This window comes from Carya illinoinensis, chromosome 14 (assembly GCF_018687715.1).
Source record: "Carya illinoinensis cultivar Pawnee chromosome 14, C.illinoinensisPawnee_v1, whole genome shotgun sequence".
Lineage (NCBI taxonomy): Eukaryota > Viridiplantae > Streptophyta > Magnoliopsida > Fagales > Juglandaceae > Carya > Carya illinoinensis.
This window is the reverse complement of record NC_056765.1, coordinates 30,567,391-30,580,717: the sequence shown is the minus strand read 5'-3', so window position 1 is coordinate 30,580,717 and position 13,327 is coordinate 30,567,391. Positions and strand designations below refer to the sequence as shown.

Here is a 13,327-nt window from a genome sequence, read left to right as displayed (position 1 = left end):
GTGGAATCAAAGCTTTAAACCAGATTCTTCAGGTCACAAACAACGAGAAAAATCTTCATCTATAGAAAATTGCTGAAAATATTCCTCTTGAGGGAGGAAATGTACCAACACATTAAAAAGTAGATAGATTCGAAGACTGGAGGTAAATGACTGAGAGCCTTACCTGGAACATGAACGATAAATATAGGTAGAAAATGCTTCGGCTGTGAATCACCCAAAAAGAGAATTGAGGATCTAGAAGAAATGAAGACACAAGTAGAAGACGCTCCAGCTGTGAATCGCAATCGGAGGAGCGAAGAAAAAATTTCAAAATTTTTACCTTAGCCGGAGTTCTCTAGGGATGCTTGAACCGGAGAGAGGAGAGCTCGACGAGCAAATGATATGGCGCCAAACACAGAGGAAATGAAAGAGAAACTGTAGAGTGGGAGGATCTGTGCACCCATAACAAACTTTCCCTGAGCAGTTACCATACTTCCAATAGTTCTGCCATGGAGCACACCGCATTTTAATTAAAAGTGGCAATATGTGATATGACCTGTTAATTTAATACGAACACGACACCATAATAACATATTTGTGTTTAGTCTTAACGGGTTCGGTCAAAACATGTTGATCCGTTAAGACACGATTGCTTAAAGGATTGATAACAAGTAAACCTGTTTTGACCCGTTAATAAAGTTAAAGTTACAATTATACCCTTATACCTAAAAGAAAAATTGTTGAGATTTTAATTTTGATATTTTTATTGTTTTGATTGTAATTTTAGACTTGTGGTTAGTTATATATATATATATATATTTTTTATAGATTTGTGATTTTAATATTTATATAAAATTATGCTAAACTTAATAAGGATAAACGGGTTAATTTTATGTCTGTTTGATGCACATAAACGAGTTGAACGGGTCGGGTTAACCTATTTCGTAATATTCACTAACGGGTTAAAATAGGTTGACACGACATAACCCGTTATGTTAATGAGTTGTTTTAAGAATTAAGATTTTGACACGATAAACTTAATGGGTCGTGTTCAGATTGACCCATATAGTATAATATACATGTCTTGACACAACACGAATACAATCCTTTAACACGATTTGACATCCCTAATTTTAACACACTGGGTATGGCCAGCGTATATAGTGACATGTCTTTAAGTGGAATAAAAAAATATCCACAGACCAAGAGCTAAAAACACACTGGGCATGGCCAGCGTGTATAGTGACATTGAAAACCAGGTTACTTTTTCTTCCATTGCAATCTTATTTCTTACCGAATTAATATCCCAAATAAAGATTATACTCATGAAGATGGTAATTATTTCGTTAATGACCTAATTAAGCAATAATTGACAGTTGGACTATTAAGAGAATTGTCCGTTTCTTTCTTAATTTTTTGAAAACTTGTTATATATATATATATATGAATACTGCTACATCTACAAAAGAATTATACAAAAATAATCTAACAAACTAATGTAGTTTCATCTGATTCATTAGATCTACTTTACAATAAAAATAACCTTATAATCTTACGAACCATATCAAGTTATTTCAGTTTGTGAAATATTTTTTATGTAATTTCTTTGTGACTAGAATATTTCCCTATATATATAATGATCTATAGAGGCGTTGGCATTACAATACCCATGGACACCCCTATGGTCGATGTTATAACAATTTTGAATTCACGATATTATATTATTTCGATGATTTTCCTTGCCTTTGATGTGCATTGGACGGTTAGGATATTGTACTTCTTTGGAGGTTGAGTTGTGTGATTGGATGGATAAAAGGGTACGTTTACTCAATTGTTCTATATTTGTGACTTTGATTTAGCATCATTCACAATTAAATAAAAATATAATTTACAAAATAACGAATGAAATAGTGGTAACTTTTAAAAAGTTCGAGTAGAAGCTCCTTTTACTATTTAGAGAAGCTTTACAGTTGACACTAGAGAGTGCCACCCTTTGTTTTTGTATTTTTGTTTGTTTTCGTTTTTGTTTTGTTTTCATTTTTGTTTTGTTTCGTTCTTCTTCTTCTTCTTCTTCTTCTTTTTTTGGGACAATAGTGATAGCATGATTCTATTTGTTTGAAGCACAGACATCCAGCCAAGGAGGCATTTTTAGAGAAGCATCATAAATAGAATAGCTTCCTCCACCGTAAGTGTTCAATTACCCAAAAGCATTTCAAAAGAAAAAATGTGAATGACTTGGTGGTACTATGAGAATTCTAAACCATGTGAAATAGCAACTTCTAATGGAGCTACACAGACTATCATACTGACAGGTTAATAATAACTGACTAATAGAATCAGCTTCAACTACACAAAAGAATTACTTCACAACCCAAAGAATAATGAACTAAAAAGCCACTCATGCATCAAAGATCCAAACAAAAAACACTAGGTACAGAGAAAAAATAAGAAACCAATTCCAAAAAAGGAATGCAATAGGGTGAGAAGCAAGAATGTGACAACCAAACCAGCAAACAGGTCACTCTTTAGGGGAAAGAAAAGGTGGCCATGAATATCAAACAGTTATGGGCTATAAAGAGTGGTTGCTATTTGGTAGAGTGAAAATCTTTAGATTTAACAGCTTTAGTATGCATCACTCAAAAAACTCATAATAATAGACGATGGAAATAAGTTTGATTCTACACTTGAAGTTGGTTTTTGCACGTCTTGGATGAAGCTAAACACCTGCTACTTCTGACATTTCACGAACAACATTTTATTCAGTTTGAACAAATTGAAGCAAGCAATGCACTCTATTAACCACATTATATACCATAAATCCTATCCTACCTCCAACCCAACTGCCCAATTCACTTCCCACAAGATAGCCAACCTTTGCAAGTCTTTGCTTTTTAAGGAAACCACCAGCATATGTGCCAAACACTGCCGGGTCACCAACTTTGCCACCTTTGCACCTTCTTTCTGTGCTTGTTTGGCTGCATCTTTAGCAGACATTCCCTGTGACAATGCATCAACTAAAGTAGACTCAATTGCAAAATGCCTCACCTTTTCAACATGAGCAGCTCTGATGTTGAAGTACAACCTCACACCCTCCTTCACAGCACAAGCTCTAGATCCAGAGCCCATGTCAAAACAGTTTAAGAATGTACACTTTCCACTCTGAGATGACGCTTCTTCCCTAACCAGCTGCCAACATTTTTCAGCTGTAAAAAGTAAAAGCAAGGTAAACTTTCTATACCTCTATTGGAACAAGATGCATAGAACAGGACAACCAAGTGAAGATATGTAAACATACACAATTAAAATTCACAGAAGCAATTAATTACAAAAACAAAAAAAATCACAAAAGCAATTCAAAGATAAAATCAAACACCATTTCTATGTTTTGATATTCGTAAATATTGTTTAAACACCATTCAAAAACTTCAAATCTTTCTCAAAACACCCCCAAAGGACTTTACCTTGACAAAAGTGTCACCAAAAACAAAATGTAAGAGCTTATTTCAAAATTTGATCTTACCAAAATCAGAAACTAAACATTATTATCACTAATTTTTACTAATGGGTTGACAATATGTGTAGAATTAAAAAAATGCATCTGATTTTGGCAAGAACTGTGCTACTTAATTCAGAAACATATGCATACCAAAACTAGTCAGACCCAAAAGTTGGTAGAATTTCAACAGCTAATCAAAATTCAAGTCCAGAAAAGTTATAGTAGGAAGGAAGCTGAGAAGCCACGGAATAGAAGCAACTCTAAAGTAGATGATCAAGTACAATCAATATAATCACACTCCAGATTATTCCACCTAATAAAGGATAAAAACATAAATTAGTTTAATGAATAGTGCCACAACAAATCCATTTTACAGAAAAGTCGGAAAAGCACCAGAAGAGTGATGAAATGAGAAAATCAAGAGTGCAGTTATGAGGATGAATGATTAATAATACCGTTCTGCAAAAGATAACAGATACAGGTAATCAAGAGTGACTAAAGACATAACTGGTTTCCTTATCTTTTGAAAAATTGAGCCAATTTGTTTGCAAATTGAACCATCACTTCTATAATATGATGTTCAATTAGAGTAAAATATACACCTGTGAGTAGAGTAAAATAGAAATGGATTAATTCATACTCAACAAGTGAGGAGCAAGAGTCCCATTACTCGAAGGTTTTGAAGAAGCTGAAGTGGGTTTCGAGCTATTAATAGAATTTGGTGCACTGAACAAGTTCAAGGATGAATGAGTATTGAGCACTCCATCATTGACATTGTTCGAATCATTATGGGATGATTTTGAGGGTTTTCAAGGTAGTTTACCCAGTATTTGTTTGATCATATCTACAAACACTAAAAAGCTAACCCTAACCCAAGTTTTTTTTAAGTAACCAGATCTTCCACCTTGAATTAACTCAAAGTATTAGGCATTCTGATAGTTCTTGAATGTAAAATATATGACAGCGAAAAATGACACCCTCCCCAAAGTATTAGGCATTCTGATAGGTCCCCAATTTTACTCATTCCATATCCTTTGCTAACCTTTGGAAACGAGACCGACAAAAAAGGAGAGTTTTTTTATAGCTTACCACTAACATTTACAACCGGTAATCCAATTTAGGCTCAAATGAGATGACCAACCTTGAGACAATTCTGAAGTGTGTGAGGGAGCTTAACAAAAAATGCAGAAAATGACGAATCAAATGCCTTCAAGGGTCCATTTCCCTTGTTCTGGTGGACTCCTACAATTGTTTTCGAAACCCCTGTCTCACCCATTAAACTCAAGTCTTTTGCAAAATGTTAGGCATCAATGTCTCATTTTTTGACAACCATACACAATTACAATTGAAGACAGGTTAACCTTGATCTTAAACTCATAACTCTGAAACGTGGATATGTTCTACTTAATTACAGTTTAGACAGCCATCAAACACACACAATTATAAGAAGCAGCCATCCATTCACCAGTTGAAGATATTCGAGAGAGCGCAAGACAGAGAAAGAGAATGCATGACAACTCAAGACAATATAAGTAAGAAAGTGATATATTTTGCTAACCCATAAACCAACAAAGATCATCACTAGCAACCATTAACTTCAAGAAAGCATTTTCTGCAACTCACTAACATTTTCATGCCCTAAGCACAATACCCATCTCTGAAAGAAAAAATCTGCCCCAAACCTTACCTCTCTCAGTACAAAGAACTTAATAATGTGGAGTTACCTCTTGTTGCTGAGCAGATGGGCGGCGAAACAGAGGTAGGAGTCACGGGTGCTGGGCGACGAGAGGGACGGCAACGAGTTGAGGTGCGTCACGCGGTGGCACTAGTGGAGGGAGGGCGATGCGGGTGCTGGGTGGTTCCCATGAACTCCTCCCTCCTGTTCGAAATGGTCTGTAGGGAAAACAGACTGGGTGGCAATGGGCAGAGGTAGGCCGATGAGTCGCCAGTCTTGGGCGACGACAGGGACAACGACACTCGAGGGTTCTGGGCAACGAGAGGGAGGGAGGGGAATGTGGGAGCGGGACGGGTTCAATATGGAAATGGGGTCGATGGTTCAAATGCTAGTTTCAGCACAGACCTGACATTCAAATTGAAGAAGAAGAAGAAGAAGAAGAGCGAAGCAAACAAAATTTAAAAAAAAATAAAATGAAACAAATGTTTTGAGGAACATCTAAAACAAACAACCAACATAAATAATACATGAAGAAAGTCTATGATTTTATAATATTATTTCACTTCATTGACCTGATAATTATGTCCATACTAACAGGCTAAGGTGTCATGGTATTCGTCAAGAAAAAGTTTCAATAATAAATCAAAACATACCCACAAACACATGGTAAAGAAGAGCAAACTTGTGTTACCAAATGCTTTCTTTGACAATCGTGTACATCGAGGAGGTAACAATGGCTTGAAAACACCCAAAAATAAAATTCAAGAAACACATTATGAAGCATCAAAATTCCTCAAGACAAAATGGTTAGTTTTTCATACAAGCCATTTTTTGTTAATTAAAAAATTAAAAAAGAAAGATTGTTTGGCCTATTAAATTAATATCAGACTCAACATGTATGAAAAATTAAATTTCTGCAAGACTATATCAGCCCAATCCAATATATCAATCCATCAACAATTCCACGACCAGAAATTATGTGAGCATTGACTAAATCAACCCAATCCAATATATGAAAGATTCCTCTAGAATATTAAAACTCATGTAAATAAATATCCAGCAACAAGACCGATACAAAACCCAATCCCAAAACCAGAAAAACCGAATATGGTAGGTACCAAAGAAACCCATCTCAATTCTCCGTCCAAAAGCCGAACAACTCCCCCTATCAAAATTCTGTCGCCCTCTCCCATCCGATCAGAAAACTAAAGAAAAAAAGAAAAAGCCATTTCCAAATTCCTCGATTTGTCCTCAGATCACCGAACAAAAAGGTACATTAATTAAAAAGTTCGAATAAAATCAGGATCAAATCTGATTTAAAAAGTTAGAGTGAGAACCCAACAACTACTGTAAGCTCCACCTCTAAAAAGGTGAAGGAAATAAACACAAGATTCATTAAAATCCCACGAAATTTTGTTGAATGGCAAGAAGTAGTGTGGATACCGGATAACGGCTTGGCCAAACCGTGTATGAAACAATACAAGCGGTCAACTGCCCAGAGTCTACAGGATATCCTGTTTCCAGACCGGACCGGAAAGAACACCATTAGTTCTTGCAGAAGCATTTTAATCATGTCAAATGGGAGCGCCGCAAGTATACGGGGTGGCTAACAACTTATTACCCGAAGGCTCCTCTAGATCAGAAAATGAAGAAATTAAAATTAAGAATCCTGTAATAGTTGGGAAGTGGAAAAATCAAGTTCCCTTGCTTCCCTGACGAAGGGAAGAGAAGCAGCTAGGATGTACTGTAGATTACATGTAGCATGCTGTAGTTTTTAACTAGCAGAGAAGTTTAGTCGCACAGTTAAAAGAGACTAACAACTGGATTGCTTCTCTATCTCTTGCGAGGGAAAAACTAAGACTGCAATAGAATACAATATTTTATTCCACAATGTTTGATAGAGCACATGCCAACCCCAAGCATATAAACACAGAAATCACCCAAGTGTTCAAATTTTCAAGCAATCCCAATCAAGCAGACAATCTTATACTTATGTGCAAATAGAATCAGAAAAATTGTCCAGTAATTTACTTTGGGAAAATATTTCCCTGTCAGAAGGTGAAAGACAACATTTTGTTTACCGGTCATTGCTTGCTTTCTGACTACTTCTAACATTGAGATATGAGACACTGACTTGCAATTAAAAAAAAAAAAGAGGAGAGATTGGGGAAATATTTTACAGCAAATGTGTAACAAGGGGCTTTGGTTTTGAGTCGATCACCTCAAAGCTGTCTTCCAAGTTCTCAACCCATAACAAAACAGAAGAAAAATGGAAACATTTCTTTCAGAATCCATTGCTGCACACAGATCTGGGAAATGCGTGGCAACAATTTTTCAGGAAGGAGAATTGAGGGGAGAAAGTGTTCCATTGACATGGAGAAGAGCAATGGTTTCCCCCCACCATTACTTTTTGGAGGAGGACATTAGGCATGCCAACATCTCGTTAGAAAAAGTCTCAAGAGGAAGATGCACTTCTTAATTCTAACTATAGCACTCACAGTGAGAATTGGCATTAAATGCCCAAATATCTTCTCCTGCATTATGTAAAAATTTAGATGCCATATGTAAAAATTGAGAAATTCCATTTGCAATCCCTACTTCTATTAAATGAGAGAGAGCATTACTTTAGTATGTATATTTTTATAATTTTAAAGATAAAATTACCTAGGCATGCAGCGTGTACCATTGCTCCATAAAATTAAACCACTCATTTCAATAGTGCGCGGCGCTTTGCACAACCCATGACGGTATTTGTCATTACTCTAAAGAGGATAATCACAATACAATATACCTAGCCCCAACTCAAGATTCGGAATTTACTTGCAACTTGCCATTTCATAGACAACAGGAGATTCAATAAGAATTTGAACTGCAACCAAATTCGAATCAACAATCATATACTGTAATTAATGTCGTCGACAGCAATCCCCGTCAAGCAGACAATCTCATGCTTATGTGGAGAGAGAATCAGAAAAATTGTGAAAATATTTCCCCGTCAAAAAGTGAAAGCCAACATTTTTGTTTACGGGTCTTTGCTTGCTTTCTGACTGCTTCTAGCATTGAGATATGAGACACTGACTTCCACCCCCCCCCAAAAAAAAAAAAAAATGAGAGATTGGGGAAATATTTTACAGCAAAACTGTAACAAGGGGCTTTGGTTTTGAGTCGATCGCCTCAAAGCTGTCTTCCAAGTTCTCAACCCGTAACAAAACAGAAGAAAAATTGAAACATTTCTTTCAGAATCCATTGCTGCACACGGATCCGGGAAATGCGTGGCAACAATTTTTCAGAAAGGAGAATTGAGGGGAGAAAGTGTTCCATTTACATGGAGAAGAGCAATGGTTTCCCCCGACCATTACTTTCTGAAAAAGGACATTAGGCATGCCAACATCTCGTTAGAAAAAGTCTCAGAGGAAGATGCACTTCTTAATTCTAACTATAGCACTCACAGCGAGAATTGGCATTAAATGCCCAAATATCTTCTCCTGCATTACCTGGGAGTCCCGTGGGACATCCAACACGATGGCAGGAGCTATCATTGTGAAATCAATATTTAGACAATCAATGTAATGACGGTTCATCTAACTTATATAGGACTGACAACAAGCTAAATCAAACAAGTAATGAACTACCATACTCACAATTGGTCAGCAAATAGGACTGTCGGTTAAAAAAGGGAGGTGACAACCAAACCAGCAAACAGGTGACTTTTTAGGGGAAAGAAAAGGTGACCATGAATATCAAACAGTTATGGGCGATAAAGAGTAGTTGCTTTCAGATGATGAACAAGATTTTTTCCTTTTTTTTAATAAAGATTGAGGTCAAGCCTCCTTATTAAAAATCATCCTCATAGATAGGCTGAGGAGAAGCCCGTGGAACAATAAAGAATAAAGCCTCCCAAAAAAACCCAACAAAGCCGAAGCATAAACCAAAACCAATCTAAGGTCTCTACCCAGAACACATTTTTGATCTAATAAAAGAACAACCCCCCTTATCCAAGTGGGCCTCATCAAGGTCAGCTTGCCATGACCTTGTCAGAAGCATTTCCATAAATAATCACCAAATGTTAATCCATAAATCCACGGGAGACAAACTGCGGGAGTATAGGTCTCAGCTAGGGCCAATACTTGGGCTCAGATCTGTTGAAGTTGTAGAACACAGAGAACCAATTGGCGAATATATCATTATTTTAGGGCACTTCCCCCAGCTCCCTCTGGGGCTGATGCCAATTTGACAAATTCTTGCAAAAAAGTTTTGGAATCTGGTCATTTTTTCCGAGCAGGAGATTTGTACGAATTCAAAAAAGTTTCGTACCTTGGAAACGCCTTGGTTTCTCACTAAGAGAACCAAGGATCGAATCCCCCTCCCCCGTGTGTGAAAATATATATAAAGCGTTACCAACAAAAGAAAACGAAATCAGACGTATTGATAATCTAAGAAGACAATACCCGTGTGAGCAATACATCATCAAGTGAATTGAAAAGTCAAAGGTGGCTCACCGTCCGATCCAAGAAGCAGACGGTGTAATTCGGATCGGCGATCGACCTGAGCATGTACTGTTTCTTCCCGGTCGGGTCGTTGGGCACGATACAAGCCTGCAACTCGGCGTACTCGTCCGCGCCCCCGCGAAGCCGGACGAGAATCGACGTCTCCTTCTTCTTGTAGGCGTCGTGAAGAACCCTCTGGACGCCGCTCTTGCCGTTCTTGTACGCGTCTTAGAGAGTAGGAGCGTACCGAAGGTTCCCATTCGGCGGGAGGAGGAGTTGCCAATGCGTAGCTCCGAGACGGGCTGAACTCGGTCGACAGGGATGAAGCTCTGCGACTACGACCCACTTCGACTAAAACTCCAACCAAAATCACACTTCTATGGCTTCATGGCAGGGCTTGAGAGAGAGAGAGAGAGGGTCAAAATGGCCGTGGGTTTTGTCCGAAACTAAAGTTATAAAGTCCCACATTGGATATATATAAAACCTTCTACAGGTTTATATACAATATTTCCAAGGCAACGGTCGTCCCGAAAGGCACCTATGCGGAAAAATCCAGGCTCCTATTGAATCGAATTTGAATACCAGGTTTGGCCAACGCTGTACCTTTTTTAAATTTTAAACTATATTCTAATCTCTATTAATAAGAAAAAGAAAATAGACATAATAAACATTATAATACAAATAATTCTAAAATAAAATTTTAAACTATCTACAAATGATATTGTAATACGGGTCGTTTTAAAATTGATCCTATAAACGATAGCTGGTTTGTATCAAATTTTATTATTTAAATGGTATTATTACATTCCTCGAGGGATGTACCCGAGAACCTACCGAATAAGGTATTTTTTTATTCATTTTTTTTTATATTCTTAAATATGTTTTTTAAAATAACAAAATTCACAACAACGTTAAAAAATACTTACTTAATCACTAAATAATAATTTAAAAAAAAAATATTCGGGACACACTTAAATTGGGACCGAAAGCATTTCCCTTATTTAAATGTCAAACTTCAAATAAGGATGACGAAATTCTTATTACTCAAGTGTCAAGTTTTAGCATATTGGATGATGAAATTCTAATTAATAATTTTTTTTTGATTTATTTGTTTTTAAACTCTATATAAATAACGTTGTAATATCAATCATTTTAAAATTGTTCATGTAAATGATAGCTAGTTGGCGTAAAAGTTTATTATTTAAATGTCAAATTTTAACGTATTTAATGGTGTGTTAATATAGTATTTTACATATGATAAATGGATGATGAAATTCTAATATTTTGACTTCTGTTCCAGTCTAATCTTTGTATAATGACACTTAAAACTAAACACACAATAAAAGATGTAATGTCAAAACTCTAAACGTCGTAACATACAAGACTTTCTTGGTTATAATATTAATATGCTATTTGTATAAACGATAGATGGCTGATAAAATTCTAATATTTTTTTTATCATTCGGGTGTCAAACTTCAACGTATCGAATGCTGTGTTAATATAATATTTGTATAATTGATAAATGGGCAATGGAATTCTAATATTTTGTTTTTTTTTTTTTTTCCAATCTAGTTATTGTACAAATAATATTAAAAACCAAACAAATAAGAAACGTTGTCCTATGTTTGCAGGGCCGCTCATTGGTAAGGCTATTTAGGTCATTGTCTAAGGCTTCTACTCTATGTAATGTCCACAAAATTAAAAATGAGGTATTTTTTTTTTAATTTTTTTGGAAGAAAATAAAAACTATTTCATTAAATAAAATTTTAAATAACTTTTATACTTTTCAATGTGTGCAAAGCGCCATAATACTAAATTTAATATTAAATACAATGAATATTTATATTTTAAATAATTTTTTAAGATCTTGTTAAATTGAGGTACAAAATTTGTATTGAGACCTCATTTAAAGTTGTAATATTCAATCTAAATTCAAAAAAACTTTATGTAAAGATTTTAAATAAAATCTCATTTTAATGAAAATTTTAAAAATATTCCATATAATAATTCAAATTTTATTATATTATAATTATCAATGACTAGCTTAAATTTCACCTTAAGCCTCAATTTATATTGAGCCGCCCTTGAATGGTTGACTGCATTTTGGGGAGGGAACGGATGGGAATTGTGGTTGAATCGTTTAAAAACTCATAATGTTATCATCGTCACTTCATGAAATTTTTTGTCATTGATTTTACATGAGTGACCAATTGGTAGATATTTGAGTGTCATTTTCAGGTCAGTTAATTTCCTGATGTTCAGAAGATATTCAGAGATACCATTTATACAAATGTTTTCAAACTGATTATCATAAATTTTTTAAACTTTCAAACAAAACACAAAAAATAATTTAACATTCTCAAATTTCAAAATAAAAAATAATATTAAAAATAATATCTTAATCTACTTCTTCTATTTCATGTTTCAAAATTCAATAAAACATTTTATTTCACGTAAATTCTTTATTCTGTAAATAAACCTATACTTCTTTCTCTTTCTTCTTCTATTTCTTCTTTTCTCGTATGGCTCTCTCTTTTTAATTCCTTGTTTGTTTTCTGGGATATAGCTTTCTTCAATTATTTTGTCTAAGCTAGTTCTATGTTTTTTGTTCAGGATTTCTACGACATTCACGGTAAAGCACTTTTTTTTACTTCCTTCTATTTCATGATTTCTTGATTGTGTGATTTTATACTAGACTGTTTCTTGAATGTGGTGGGGGAAGATGATGGACCATGGCCATTTGCATCATCTGGGTGGTTTTTATTCAAATAAAAAAGCTAAAGGTGAATTAAAGGTGTTTATTAAATTTTCAAGCATTCTAGCCTTATAATCATGTGGAAATTTTCGGACAACTTACGGTGGGAGATGAACTGAGTGATCGAAGATCCTTTAGATAACCAATGGAAGATCCTTTCAGTTTTAAAATTCTGAGTTTGTTTGTACAAATGAACAAAAAGCATCTCTTAGATGGAAATACCCCTAAATCAAATAAACTTAGAGCATTTTAAATAATAGGAGTATCAAATAACGACAGTAATACTACCACCACCGCCACCTGCAGAAGATCCATTGAGCCAAAAAGAGGAGCAAGCACCAAGCAATGCTCTTCCACGCCAACCTCACAACCATCTCTCTTTCTCACTCCTCTCATCCAACCACTTAATCTCCATGGCTCTTTCTTCTGTAGTGGGTATGCTCTCTCTCTCTCTCTCTCTCTCTCTTGCTGTTGTTGTTGTTTTTTTTGTTTTTTTTTTAATCTTTTTGAGTTTTAAGTCTAAGTAAATCATACCATTGCTGAGTGGTTGAAATAAGGCTATGCTAGTTACTAGGAGGAGGCTTGAGCTTGTCACACACTAGTTGTGGTTTGTAGACAACAGTGGATTTGTGGAATGCGTCTCCCTCAAGATCGGGTTCCTTGGTTGCATGAAGTACTTCTTGCTAGCACAAAATATAGAAAACCCTTTAGAGAGAAAGTGGGAGTGCATTTTGTGAGAGTAGGTGAGGGAAAAAACGGGCCATCTGCTGAGGAAAAAAAAAAGAGAGAAAGAGGAAGTAAGAAAAGAAGAAAGTGAAATTCAAGCTGGCAGATGATTGCGTCCCATCTGCACATATCGATTGTATATAGGGTTTTTCATTTAGCAAAGTATATTTTTAAATTTCAAACTTTGATGATCACAGCCACCACTTTT

The 13,327-nt window shown here is 35.5% G+C and overlaps 1 pseudogene; it reads right to left on the bottom strand.

Annotated features, from left to right (window-relative positions):
* Positions 1-2,607: 2,607 nt before the first annotated feature.
* Positions 2,608-12,808, bottom strand: LOC122293811 (annotated as a pseudogene).
* Between the last annotated feature and the right edge of the window lie 519 nt (positions 12,809-13,327).